This window comes from Entelurus aequoreus, linkage group LG03, assembly GCF_033978785.1.
Source record: "Entelurus aequoreus isolate RoL-2023_Sb linkage group LG03, RoL_Eaeq_v1.1, whole genome shotgun sequence".
Lineage (NCBI taxonomy): Eukaryota > Metazoa > Chordata > Actinopteri > Syngnathiformes > Syngnathidae > Entelurus > Entelurus aequoreus.
Window position 1 is genome coordinate 50,638,240 of NC_084733.1, and position 13,589 is coordinate 50,651,828.

The following is a 13,589-nucleotide window of genomic DNA, read 5'->3' on the forward strand; positions in this document are numbered from 1 at the left end:
GCCAGCAGAAGACCATCTCGAGCGGAGACGGGTCAGCAGCGCAGAGATGTCCCCAACCGATGCACAGGCGAGCGGTCCACCCCGGGTCCCGACTCTGGACAGCCAGCACTTCATCCATGGCCACCGGATCTGTGTCTCCCCTCCACAAGGGAGAGGGGGGCAGAGGAGAAAAGAAAAGAAACGGCAGATCAACTGGTCTAAAAAGGGGGTCTATTTAAAGGCTAGAGTATACAAATGAGTTTTAAGATGGGACATAAATGCTTCTACTGAGGTAGCATCTCTAACTGTTACCGGGAGGGCATTCCAGAGTACTGGAGCCCGAATAGAAAACGCTCTGTAGCCCGCAGACTTTTTTTGGGCTCTGGGAATCACTAATAAGCTGGAGTTCTTTGAACGCAGATTTCTTGCCAGGACATATGGTACAATACAATCGGCAAGATAGGATGGAGCTAGACCTTGTAGTATTTTATACGTAAGTAGTAAAACCTTAAAGTCACATCTTAGGTGCACAGGAAGCCAGTGCAGGTGAGCCAGTATAGGCGTAATATGATCAAACTAACTAATACTTGGTTAATATTCAAGTCACAAAGTATAAATAGAGTATTGTTGGCTTTTTTGGATGGTTGTTTTGTGGGCGAATTAAAGGGCCTCTCATATTCGCTGCATTTTAAGCAGCCCTTTATTTACTTTTATTTACAAGTTAGAATGCATGAAAAAAAATACATCCGTCATAATGTCTTTAAATGGTACATGAAATATACTTGTATAGCGCTTTTCCACCTTCAAGGTACTCAAAACTCATTTACACTATTACCACATTTACTCGTTCATACACACATTCACACACTGATGGCGGGAGCTGCCATGCAAGACCCTAACCACGACTCATCAGGAGCAAGGTTGAAGTGTCTTGTCCAAGGACACAACGGACGTGACTAGGATGGCGGAAGCTGGGATCGAACCCTGAACCCTCAGGTTGCTAGCACGACCACTCTTCCACCCGAGCCACGTAGTCCCTATCAATTGGATGCCAAATGATTGTGAACGATAGGCAAAATTCCAAAAAAGTGCAGTCCCTTTTTAACATGTAAGAATTTGCATAATATTTGAATACAGATTAGTTTGTACAACCGTAGAGGTGTGCAAATTAATTTCACTCGAAACTCCATGAAAGTGAGGTATTACATGTACTGTAAGTGCAGAAGCCAATAACTTGTGTTAGCGTCTCACAAATTTGCAGTCATTTGCAAAGAGGAAGGAATATTACAGTGCACTATGACGTCGAGCTCCCCTCATTCAGCTTTTCACAACTCTCTCCAGCTGCAGCTGCACCGGCATATTTTTTGGGGGGGCTTGGCTCTATTGCTTCTCTCTCCACATTCTTCATAAAAAATTAAGTTAATCTAGGGTGTCGCTGCCAAACCTTCCTTTGGGATATGTTGCAGTGTTCCTTTTGGTGCAAAGCCATTAGGAAATAACAAGTAGCCCAGAGCCTTGGAAGAGTTCCAATTAGGAAGACAGGGATCATGCTTATGGAGTAACTATGTGCGGGGTGGTCATATAAAGCTGTTTAATGCATAAAATCAAGGTGAACTTGAATAAATAATAATAAAAAAGATGGTATTTCAACCGAATGCTAAAATGTTTAAATCATGCAGTAATACCAGGGAAAAGAGACAGTTAGAAGTTTATTTGCTTTTTTTAATGTCCAGAGGTGCTGTGCTCTTGATGCAGACTACAAAGAAGTAGTTTATTTGCAATAATTATGCACATTAAAATAAGAGATCTCTGTTTTCTGCTAAAGATTCACTAAAAAGAAATTTGTTGCAGTGGGGACTTTTGCATGTTGTCTCTCATCTGGATCTCATCTGTTATAGCTACCCTGATATCTACCCCCAACTGCTATGACACAGAAACCTTTGCCGGCAACCCCTCTAAGTCCACTCCCTCCTCCTCCCTCTACACTGGTTTCACGATGGCAGGGCAATCCAGCAATTGTCCCACATAATTCCCCAGCCTTTACCCTGCAGACCATGTGACATCTGCTCCCTGGCCCTGGGTTTGCTCAATGATTATAGCACTCAGAGCATCCAGGAGATTTAGTGGCAGTAATCCACTCACTCGTGGGCTGAGGGAAACACAACCACTATGACAACGACCATGGCTGTGGACAACACACATGCATGCACGCACACACACATCAAGCTAATCGTTTAGCCTTTTATGTTTTTTGTTCGGCCAGGACTAGCGTTGCCAACTCCATGAAAAAAACAAAAAAGAGATCCCTTTAGGGTGGGTTGACCCAATTGTTTTTGTTTTCATTTTTATTTGTGTGAAATGAGTTTTGTACTGTCTACACATTGTTAATGGAGGCAACTGGACTCTTCTTGTCCAGTCCAGTTGCATCGGTTCAACCTTTGTGGATTACCATTACCTGATGACTGACAATGTACACAAACATATTCTTATACTATTTGATTCAACCACAATCAGAATTGAGCTAGATGTGCAGGTTTTGGACTAATACAAATATGTTGGAAACAAATTTAGTTTTTTTTGGTGCAAAATAACAAAATAATAATTAATTAATTAATAATAATAATAAAATGAACAGAATAAATTAAATATGTATTCTTAATCCCACATATATCCTGCTTAACAGTATAAATTCAGTGTGCTGCTTTTTGATAGAGCAGGGTTATCCACTGTTCATCATGGGAGCTACCTAGACAAAATTAAGTCTGTTAAGTGAGCAGAACAAGGTGTGCAATTCATTTTGCGTCTCTGTCTTCATTAATATGCAAAATATATAGTGATTATCAAAGCGCCCACAATACTGAGAGGAAAAATGCAAATATAATTATTTAGTACCCGCAATATAATTAATCAACACTCATCACCATTTTACGAGCACTATTTACCGGGGGCGGTATGGCGTAGTGGGTAGAACGGCCGTGCCAGAAACCTGAGGGTTGCAGGTTCGCTCCGCGCCTCTTGACATCCAAATCGCTGCCGTTGTGTCCTTGGGCAGGACACTTCACCCTTGCCCCCGGTGCCGCTCACACTGGTGAATGAATGATGAATGAATGATAGGTGGTGGTCGGAGGGGCCGTAGGCGCAAACTGGCAGCCTCGCTTCCGTCAGTCTACCCCAGGGCAGCTGTGGCTACAAATGTAGCTTACCACCACCAGGTGTGAATGAATGATGGGTTCCCACTTCTCTATGAGCGCTTTGAGTATCTAACAATAGAAAAGCGCGATATAAAATCTAATCCATGATTATTATTATTATTTAGCGTTTTATTAAGCACTTGTCAGAAAGACGTTTAGTGACAGTTCCAAACACGGTTGCAGGATCAGCGTTCACGCTGCAAAGGACAGACGATGGACAGACGAGAACCCCCCGTCCTACATGTGTGTGTCAACATTTTGTACGGTATAATACATTTAAAAAATAGAAATATTTTCTATTCAGCTACATAATTTTATGATTTTATATCTGCTAGAGGACTTTGTTTAATCAATGCGTTTCGTTGTCCTTTTGTATTTTTTAATGGCGTTTGTTTTTTTCACATATGATATATATTTTTAAAGTACCGGTATATGAAAAATACTTAAGTAGTGTGCACTTTTGCGTTTTGAGCAAAGTAAGTGCAGCCTCCATTCTATGCATCTTCAGTGGTTAAAAACAAGGAAAATAAAGTGGTGTCAATATAAATGCACTGCACAACTGCTTCTAAAATGCCCATAAAAAGTGGTAGATGTCACCTGCTTGTTTCAAAACATGTAAGAGCATGGTAACAAGAATGTGCAGTAAATGAGAGTGTCTCCGTGGTGATGACCCGTATAATACACACAAAATCCTCATTTAAATAAGGCGGTCTTCACCACTTTTCAGTTAGTTTATTATTTCTTCGGTCAATGGTCAACAAAATAAAAAAACAGTTTTACATAAACAAACAGTTGTACATTCATAAATTGAAAATGTTGCAGACCGAAATGGTTTAGGCTGAAGTTGAACGCTTATTGCGCCTAACCCTATAAACCAGGAGTCTCAAACTCAATTTACCTGGGGGCCACTGGATGCAGAAACTGGGTGAGGCTGGGCCGCAAGAAAAGATTTCTTTAAAAAATCTAAAATGCACTTTTTAATGAATCCACCTTCTTTGAATGGCTATCCCGCCCTAGCATCATACTTGCCAACCCTCCCGATTTTTCCGGAAGACTCCCTAATTTCAGTGCCCCTCCCGACAATCTCCCGGGGCAACCATTCTCCCGAATGTGTCCCGATTTTCACCCGGACAACAATATTAAGGGCGTGCCGTGATAGCACTGCTTTTACCGTCCTCTACAACCTGTCGTCGCGTCTGCTTTTTCACCATACAAACAGCGTGCCGGCCCAGTCACATGTTGTATGAGGCTTCTGCAGACACACGTAAGTGACTGCAAGACATACTTGATCAACAGCCATACGGGTCACACTGAGGGTGACCGTATAAACAACTTTATCACTGTTACAAATAGGCGCCACACTGTGAATCCACACCAAACAAGAATGACGAACACATTTCGGGAGAACATCCGCACCGTAAGACAACATAAACACAACAGAACAAATACCCAAAACACCTTGCAGCCCTAACTCTTCCGGGCTACAATATACACCCCCGCTACCACCAAACCCCGCCCCCCCCAACCCCGCCCACCACAACCGACACATGGAGGGGGGGTTTATGTGTGTGTGTGTGGGGGGGGGGGGAGAGGGGGGGGGGGGGGGGGTTTGGTGGGCCGTGTGTCTGAGACCCCTGCTATAAACAATGTCAAATACAAGCTGAGCTTCCAAAAATTATGACATTTCCTTTTCACAACATATTATAAATACACATTGTACACAACATAAACACAGTAGACATGTGAAATATCCTTGTACACATGTTAAACCTTTGTACCAATTATATACTATATACAAACAATTATACTTCCATTATTATTTATATCCCACATTTAGTTTTGAATTAACATTGATCATAGTATTAACTACTGTGCTGATTCAAGAGTGATATATTTTTTCAAGACATTGGTCTTAAAGTTTTTTTTAAATGTGTGAATGGAACTGGAACATTTTAAGGAATCATCCAAGCTGTTCCACAGATGAACCCCCCTGACAAAAACACATCTACTTTTTAAGCTTGTTCTTATGCTTGCTTTTTGAAAGACAGCTGAACCTCTGAGGTCATAGGGACTCTCCCTAGGTTTAAACCTCTCCTGTAGACACCGAGGCAGCATGTGGTTATGAGCTTTGTACGTCACAATAGCAGTGTTTTTAATTTAATAAACAAAGCATTGGTATGGTCATGATAATCCGCATAATTTACAATTCTAATCGCTTTCTTTTGAAGTAAGAACATAGGGTTGATGTTTGATTTGTAATTGTTACCCCAGATTTCAACACAATAATTAAGATATGGGAGTACGAAATAATTATATAACATGTTAAGAGCCTTTTTATTTACAGAGTTTTTATTTTTATGTAACATAGCAATAATTTTTGCCATCTTTGTCTTGAGTATTTTTATGTACAGTTTCCAATTTAATTTATCATCTATATAGATTCCCAAAAATTTTGTTGAATACACCTTTTCTATCTCCATATCATCTATTCTTATATGACACTGTATGTTATTTTTCCTATTTCCAAAAATTATATATTTTGTTTTATTTAGGTTGATTGATAGTTTATTGGTATCAAACCATTGCTTTAGTATGTGGAGTTCACTCTCTACAGTCTCTAGGAGTTGGCCAAGGTCTTGCCCAGAACAGTACAGACTTGTATCATCAGCAAAGAGAATACAGTTGAGTTTTTTAAAGATTTTACAGATATCATTAATATACAATAAAAACAATTTTGGTCCCAGTACAGAACCTTGGGGTACTCCATGTGTTGTAATCTTTTTATCTGAATCTACATTGTTCATATGCACATACTGTTCTCTGCCACCAAGATAACTTCTCAACCAATCATGAGCAATACCTCTGACACCATACCTCTGCATTTTGTTTAAAAGTAATGGTGTCAAAGGCCTTGCTCAGGTCAATAAAAACGCCAACAGCAAACTCCCTCTTATCAATTGTGGTGGTTACCTCCTCAACTAATTCCATCACTGCCATGGAAGTGGACCTGTTTGATCAAAAACCGTATTGGTGTTCACTTAGCAAGTGATGCTTATCAATAAAACTATCTAATCTTGATACAAATCATTTTTCAAGGACTTTTGTAAATTGTGAGAGTAAAGAAATAGGCCTAAAGTTGGTGAACTGATGCTCATCTCCACTTTTGAAGATGGGAATAACTTTTGCCGTTTTCATTTTCATTGGGAAGACACCTTTTATAATCGAAATATTGCATATATAAGTGAAGGGAATAGCTATAAAATCAACAATTTCTTTGATCAGAGAAAAGTCCAAGTCACAGCAGTCTGTTGACTTCTTGTTTTTCTAATATTTTACAATTTCTGTGATTTCACTTTCATGAACGGGAGAAATAAAAAACGATTCTAAGTTGCTTTGAATGGTTTGTTCATTAAATTTGACACTGTTTTCGGGTTGTAAAATTTCATTTGCTAAATTGGGTCCAACATTCACAAAGAAGGTGTCAAAAGCATCCGTTATTTCCTTAGGGTCATTTAGAGTTTGATTATTTTCTATGAAATAGCTTGGATGCTCCTTATTTGTCATGTTTTTTTAATGATACCATTTAAAACTTTCCACGTATCCTGGATGCTATTTTTATGTTGTTCTAATAGGTTACAGTAATATGTTCTTTTGCTGTGCTTTATTATTTGTATTAACTTATTTTTGTACGTTTTATATTTGTGTTTAGTTTCTTTGTTTCTGTGCTTTAAATGTCTTCTGTAAAGATAATTGTTCTTTTTGCAGGACACACATTCTTAGTAGATCACACGCACGTGCTGGCTGATTACCTCATTGTGTTTGGATCTTAATAAATCATGCCCTAAATGCTTAAAGGCCTACTGAAATGATTTTTTTTTATTTAAACGGGGATAGCAGATCCATTCTATGTGTCATACTTAATCATTTTGCGATATTGCCATATTTGTGCGGAAAGGATTTAGTAGAGAACATCGACGATAAAGTTCGCAACTTTTGGTCGCTGATAAAAAAAAGCCTTGCCTGTACCGGAAGTAGCGTGACGTCGCAGGTTGAAGGGCTCCTCACATTTCCCCATTGTTTACACCAGCAGCGAGAGCGATTCGGACTGAGAAAGCGACGATTAGCCCATTAATTTGAGCGAGGATGAAAGATTTGTGGATGAGGAACGTGAGAGTGAAGGACTAGAGTGCAGTGCAGGACGTATCTTTTTTCGCTCTGACTGTAACTTAGGTAAAAGGGCTCATTGGATTCCACACATTCTCCTTTTTCTATTGTGGATCACGGATTTGTATTTTAAACCACCTCGGATACTATATCCTCTTGAAAATGAGAGTAGACAACGCGAAATAGACATTCACAGTGACTATTATCCCCACGACAATCCATCGGTGAAGCACTTTAGCTACGGAGCTAACGTGATAGCATCGTGCTTAAATGGAGATAGAAACAAAATAAATAAGTCCCTGACTGGAAGGATAGACAGAAGATCAACAGTACTACTATCAGGAGACACCGAACCAAACCCTGGACCTGTAACCACACGGTTAATGCTGTGCCGCCTGTCGAAGCCTAGCAATGCTGTTGCTAACGACGTCATTGAAGCTAACTTAGCTACGGGACCTCGTCAGAGCTATGATAAAAACATTAGCGCCCCACCTACGCCAGCCCTCATCTGCTCATCAACACCCGTGCTCACCTGCGTTCTATTAAACATATTAAACTAGCTCCTTCCGGGGGAGGAGCGAGTGCCCTAGTGGCCTATTATGTTTAATAGGCCACTAGGGCACTAGCTCCTCCCCCGGCTCCTCCCAATGGCTCCTCCCAGTGGCTCCTCCTCTCCAGCAGCAGCTACAAGAGGATTTCTAATAATATTGTTCGCCTACTTGTGAGTTAACTCCACCTATTAGGAGGGACTTAAACTGTATAAATAAAGGACCACCCTCTCCTTAGCTCATTCACTAGATGTCCAGACGAAGGCATATTGGCTCTTGGTAGGTGGCCCTAGTGGCCTATTAATATAGATTTGCAAATCAATGTTTAATAGGCCACTAGGGCACTAGCTCCTCCCCCGGCTCCTCCCATTGGCTCCTCCCAGTGGCTCCTCCTCTCCAGCAGCAGCTACAAGAGGATTTCTAATAATATTGTTCGCACCACTTGTGAGTTAACTCCACCTATTAGGAGGGACGCATTCTTGCTCTCAATAAGAAAAGAAATTAGAAATCCTCTTGTAGCTGCTGCTGGAGAGGAGGAGCCACTGGAGGAGCCAATGGGAGGAGCCGGGGGAGGAGCTAGTGCCCTAGTGGCCTATTAAACATTGATTTGCAAATCTATATTAATAGGCCACTAGGGCACTAGCTCCTCCCCCGGCTCCTCCCATTGGCTCCTCCCAGTGGCTCCTCCTCTCCAGCAGCAGCTACAAGAGGATTTCTAATTCTTTTCTTATTGAGAGCAAGAATGCGTCCTCCTAATAGGTGGAGTTAAAGCCTACTGAAATGATTTTTTTTATTAAACGGGAATAGCAGATCCATTCTATGTGTCATACTTAATCATTTCGCGATATTACCATATTTTTGCTGAAAGGATTTAGTAGAGAAAATCGACGATAAAGTTCGCAACTTTGCTCGCTGATAAAAAAAAGCCTTGCCTGTACCGGAAGTAGCGTGACGTCACAGGAGCTAGTATTCCTCCACAATTCCCCATTGTTTACAATGGAGCGAGAGAGATTCGGAACCGAGAAAGTGATGATTACCCCATTAATTTGAGCGAGGATGAAGATTCTTAGATGAGGAACGTTACAGTGAAGGACTTGAGAGACAGTGATGGACGTATCTTTTTTCGCTCTGACCGTAACTTAGGTACAAGCTGGCTCATTGGATTCCACACTCTCCTTTTTTTATTGTGGATCACGGATTTGTATTTTAAACCACCTCGGATACTATATCCTCTTGAAAATGAGAGTCGAGAACGCGAAATGGACATTCAGTGCCTTTTATCTCCACGACAATACATCGGCGAAATGCTTAAGCTACGAGCTAACGTGATAGCATCGTGCTTTAACTGCATATAGAAACAAAAAAATAAAGCCCTGACTGGAAGGATAGATAGAAAATCAACAATACTATTAAACCGTGGACATGTAAATACACGGTTAATGCTTTCCAGGCTGGCGAAGGTTAACAATGCTGTGCTAACGACGCCATTGAAGCTAACTTAGCAACTTAGCAACGGGACCTCACAGAGCTATGCTAAAAACATTAGCTCTCCACCTACGCCAGCCAGCCCTCATCTACTCATCAACACCCGTGCTCACCTGCGTTCCAGCGATCGGCAGAAGGACGAAGGACTTCACCCGATGCGTTTGGCGGCTCGGAGACGTAGGAAGTCAAGGTGAGGTCGGCGGCTAGCGCGGCTAGCGCGGCTAGCGCGGCTAGCGCTCCAACAAAGTCCTCCTGGTTGTGTTGCTGTAGTCTGCTGCTAATACACCGATCCCACCTACAACTGTCTTCTTTGCAGCCTTCATTGTTCATTAAACAAATTGCAAAAGATGTCCAGAATACTGTGGAATTATGAAATGAAAACAGAGCTTTTTGTATAGGGTTCTACGGGTACCATAACTTCCGTTACTCGGACTTCGTCACGCGCATACGTCATCCTACCGCGACGTTTCAGCCGGATATTTCTTGGGAAGTTTTAAAAGTCACTTTATAAGTTAACCCGGCCGTATTGGCATGTGTTGCAATGTTAAGATTTCATCATTGATATATAAACTATCAGACTGCGTGGTCGGTAGTAGTAGGTTTCAGTAGGCCTTTAACTCACAAGTGGGCGAAGAATATTATTAGAAATCCTCTTGTGTGCCATTTAACAACTCTGATCCTAGTGCATGTGCCTCACAATACGAAGGTCCTGAGCAGTCCTGGGTTCAATCCCGGGCTCAAGATCTTTCTGTGTGGAGTTTGCATGTTCTTCCCGTGACTGCGTGGGTTCTCTCCGGGTACACCGGCTTCCTCCCACCGCCAAAAACATGCACCTGGGGATAGGTTGATTGGCAACACTAAATTGGCCCTAGTGTGTGAATGTGAGTGTGAATGTTGTCTGTCTATCTGTGTTGGCCCTGCGATGAGGTGGCGACTTGTCCAGAATGCAACTGAGATAGGCTCCAGTACCCCCCGCGACCCCAAAAAGGGACAAGCGGTAGAAAATAGATGGATGTGGCAAACTGTAAAATATCAATAGATTCCATCAAACGACCAACTTTTTTTATTCTCACGGTAATACAAATATGAGACAAAGTGTGTCCCTTGATTTCTCAATACAGGACGCATACTTTTTTTTCTAAATGTGGGACAATTCTGTTGTTCAAAGGACGGTTGTCAACCATAGCCACGACTAAAGTGTTGCACACCTCCAAAACAATGAGATTGCAAATGTGGATATTTATTATGAACCCCTAAACAAAACAAAAAAATATTCAATATTAAAGCAGACTACTATTTTGTTTATTGTAATCAGCTACTGTACATGAAAAGGGGATAGTATTGGAATCTCCACTCAGTATGATGCAGTGCAGTTCAACACCCGTTCAAACTGCAACCACGATAAGGAAAGACATAACTAATGACACAACCACGCACCGCATTCTGTGTAAGGTAGTCATACTTGCCAACCCTCCCGAATTTTCCGGGAGACTCACGAATTTCAGTGCCTCTCCCGAAAATCTCCCGGGACAACCATTCTCCCGAATTTCTCCCGATTTACAGCCGGACTTAAGGCGCGCCCCCTCCAGGTCTGTGCGGACCTGAGTGAGGACAGCCTGTCGTCACATACGCTTTTCTTTCATATAAACAGCATGCCGGCCCAGTCACGTTAAAACATCTACGGCTTTTGGCGAGTGCACAACTGCACACACAACAAGGAGACGACGCAGAAGAAGAGACAGTCATGGCGAAAACGAGTGACAGAGAATAGAACGAGAACTCCTTGAATTTCAGTGAATTCTAGCTATAAATATACTCCTCCCCCCTTAACCCCCCCCCCCCCCCCCCCCCCCCCCCAATCTCCCGAATTCGGAGGTTTCAAGGTTGGCAAGTATGAAGGTAGTAAGTAACAAAACTGACTAATTGCAATGCTCAAATGAGTTGGCCATTAAGAATACACAAATTGAAAATGGTATGCATTACTATCTGTATGCTATAGAACAGAGATAATACCATTTGACAGAATATGATGTCCATAAAACAGAAAGGGACTGTATAAACATTATGCAAAACTGATCATGAAAAGCTACAGTAAATCTCAGAAACAAAATAAAGAGTTAGAATTAGCATATTAGGCCTCGTTATGTGAATGTTTTTATTTGCTTGAACGGCAATGATGTGAATTGCCACTGGACTTGACTTGACTCAATGCAGATGGACAAGAACTGTGAGAAAACCAGCTTCAAGCAATGCTCATCTACTTTTTTCTGAGTGCTCTTTGTTGACCTCTACTAGCGTAGCAGTTAACACTCCGACACAGCTCAGGGTCACTATAGTGCGACAGAGAAAGGAATTGACCGATGATGAACAGTACATTCCCTTTCACAGTAATTGCTTTAATAAAGTTGTTTTTGACTATGGAGCAAATACTCCAGTCTATCATCGCTAGCCACTGATCGTTGCCGTTACTGTCCAATTGTTGCTGCTAACATTTAAAAAATAACACTTTGAATTGTTGCTCTTTAAAAAGTGTGATTCAAGAGATCACTCAAAATTAATTAATTAATTTTACTTACCGTAATGAAACTTTTAGTACATATTTATTACCCTGTTTTGTGCTTGTTTAAAAGTAGGGATGGGAAAGATTTTTGATTGTATTTGTGTTTAATAAACTTGTAAGATAATATGATGTTGTGTAATGACGGCATACGGTATTTTGCTATGTGGCAGCACCTACTCAAGGGCCCAACTTTGGCCCGACTATTTAGCTGCTTAAACAAGCTGCCATCAAAATAATACAAAACATTGACACTGCTGTTACAGTCAGTCTATCCCAGGGCAGCTGTGGCTACAAATGTAGATTACCGCCACATAGTGTGAATGTGGAGTGAATAAATGATGAGTTCTTAGTTCGTACCGTAAAGCGCTTTGAATGTTGAGAAAAGCTTTACATAAATCTAATCCATCATTTATTATTATAATGTTATTATATTTATTCCTCTACATCCGCGCTCCACTACAGTGTTATCTTGGTTTTTAATATCCATCCAGAAAGTCAGATGAAGGCTGAAACATACAGAAACCAAATATGTTTCCCATAAAAAACAATGCAAATCCAATTAATCCATTGCAGATACCCAATAATACTAACACAAAATTGACACATAATAACACAAAAATACATACAATAATTATAATTTTACATGCAAAAAAACCAATATGAAATAAATAAAAATGACATAAAAACGAATAATTGAACATTTAACAGAATTTTTACCTTTTATTGAAAAGATTCTAATTGGGAAAAACGGGTGTTGAGCAAAGAGGGAGTAGAGGAGCCACATGGACTTAATTAGTGTTTCTCACCTTCTTTATCCAAGTTCTGGCACTCGCAACATTCGTTGACCCTATGGTTTAGTTTAGTTTAGTTTGATAAAGATCCCCATTAGTCTACGACGCAGTGGAGAGTGTTCTTCCTGGGGTCCAGGCAAAAAAACATCACATAATCACAAAACAAAAGATTACAATGCAGTACAACATAATCAAATAATAAAATATTGTAATAAAAAAATAGCAACAACAAAGAACCAAACAAAAACAATAACTTCGACTTTACATAATAATGTTCATACCAAAGATAAAAACAGCAATATAAAAATAGAGATATATATATATATTTGCTAAAATAAAACAAAGAACCAATGGCCTAAAATATACACATTAGTGTACCAAATCAATCAATCAATGTTTATTTATATAGCCATGAATCACAAGTGTCTCAAAGGGCTGCACAAGCCACAACGACATCCTCGGTACAGAGCCCACATACGGGCAAGGAAAAACTCACCCCAGTGGGACGTCGGTGAATGACTATGAGAAACCTTGGAGAGGACCGCATATGTGGGTAACCCCCCCCCCTCTAGGGGAGACCGAAAGCAATGGATGTCGAGTGGGTCTGACATAACATTGTGAAAGTCCAGTCCACAGTGGATCCAACACATCAGCGAGAGTCCAGTCCACAGCGGGGCCAGCAGGAAACCATCCCGAGCGGAGACGGGTCAGCAGCGCAGAGATGTCCCCAACCGATGCACAGGCTAGTGGTCCACCCGGGGTCCCGACTCTGGACAGCCAGCACTTCATCCATGGCCACCGGACCTATGCAACTCCCCCTCGCAAGGGACAGGGGAGAAGAGGAGAGAAGAAAAGAAACGGCAGATCAACT

At 41.1% G+C, this 13,589-nt stretch overlaps 1 protein-coding gene across 3 annotated transcripts in view; it reads left to right on the forward strand.

Moving 5' to 3' along the window:
• Positions 1 to 13,589, forward strand: part of eml5 (EMAP like 5) — a 119,861-nt gene that overhangs the window by 40,367 nt on the left and 65,905 nt on the right. The gene's annotated exons all lie outside the window — the stretch shown is intronic.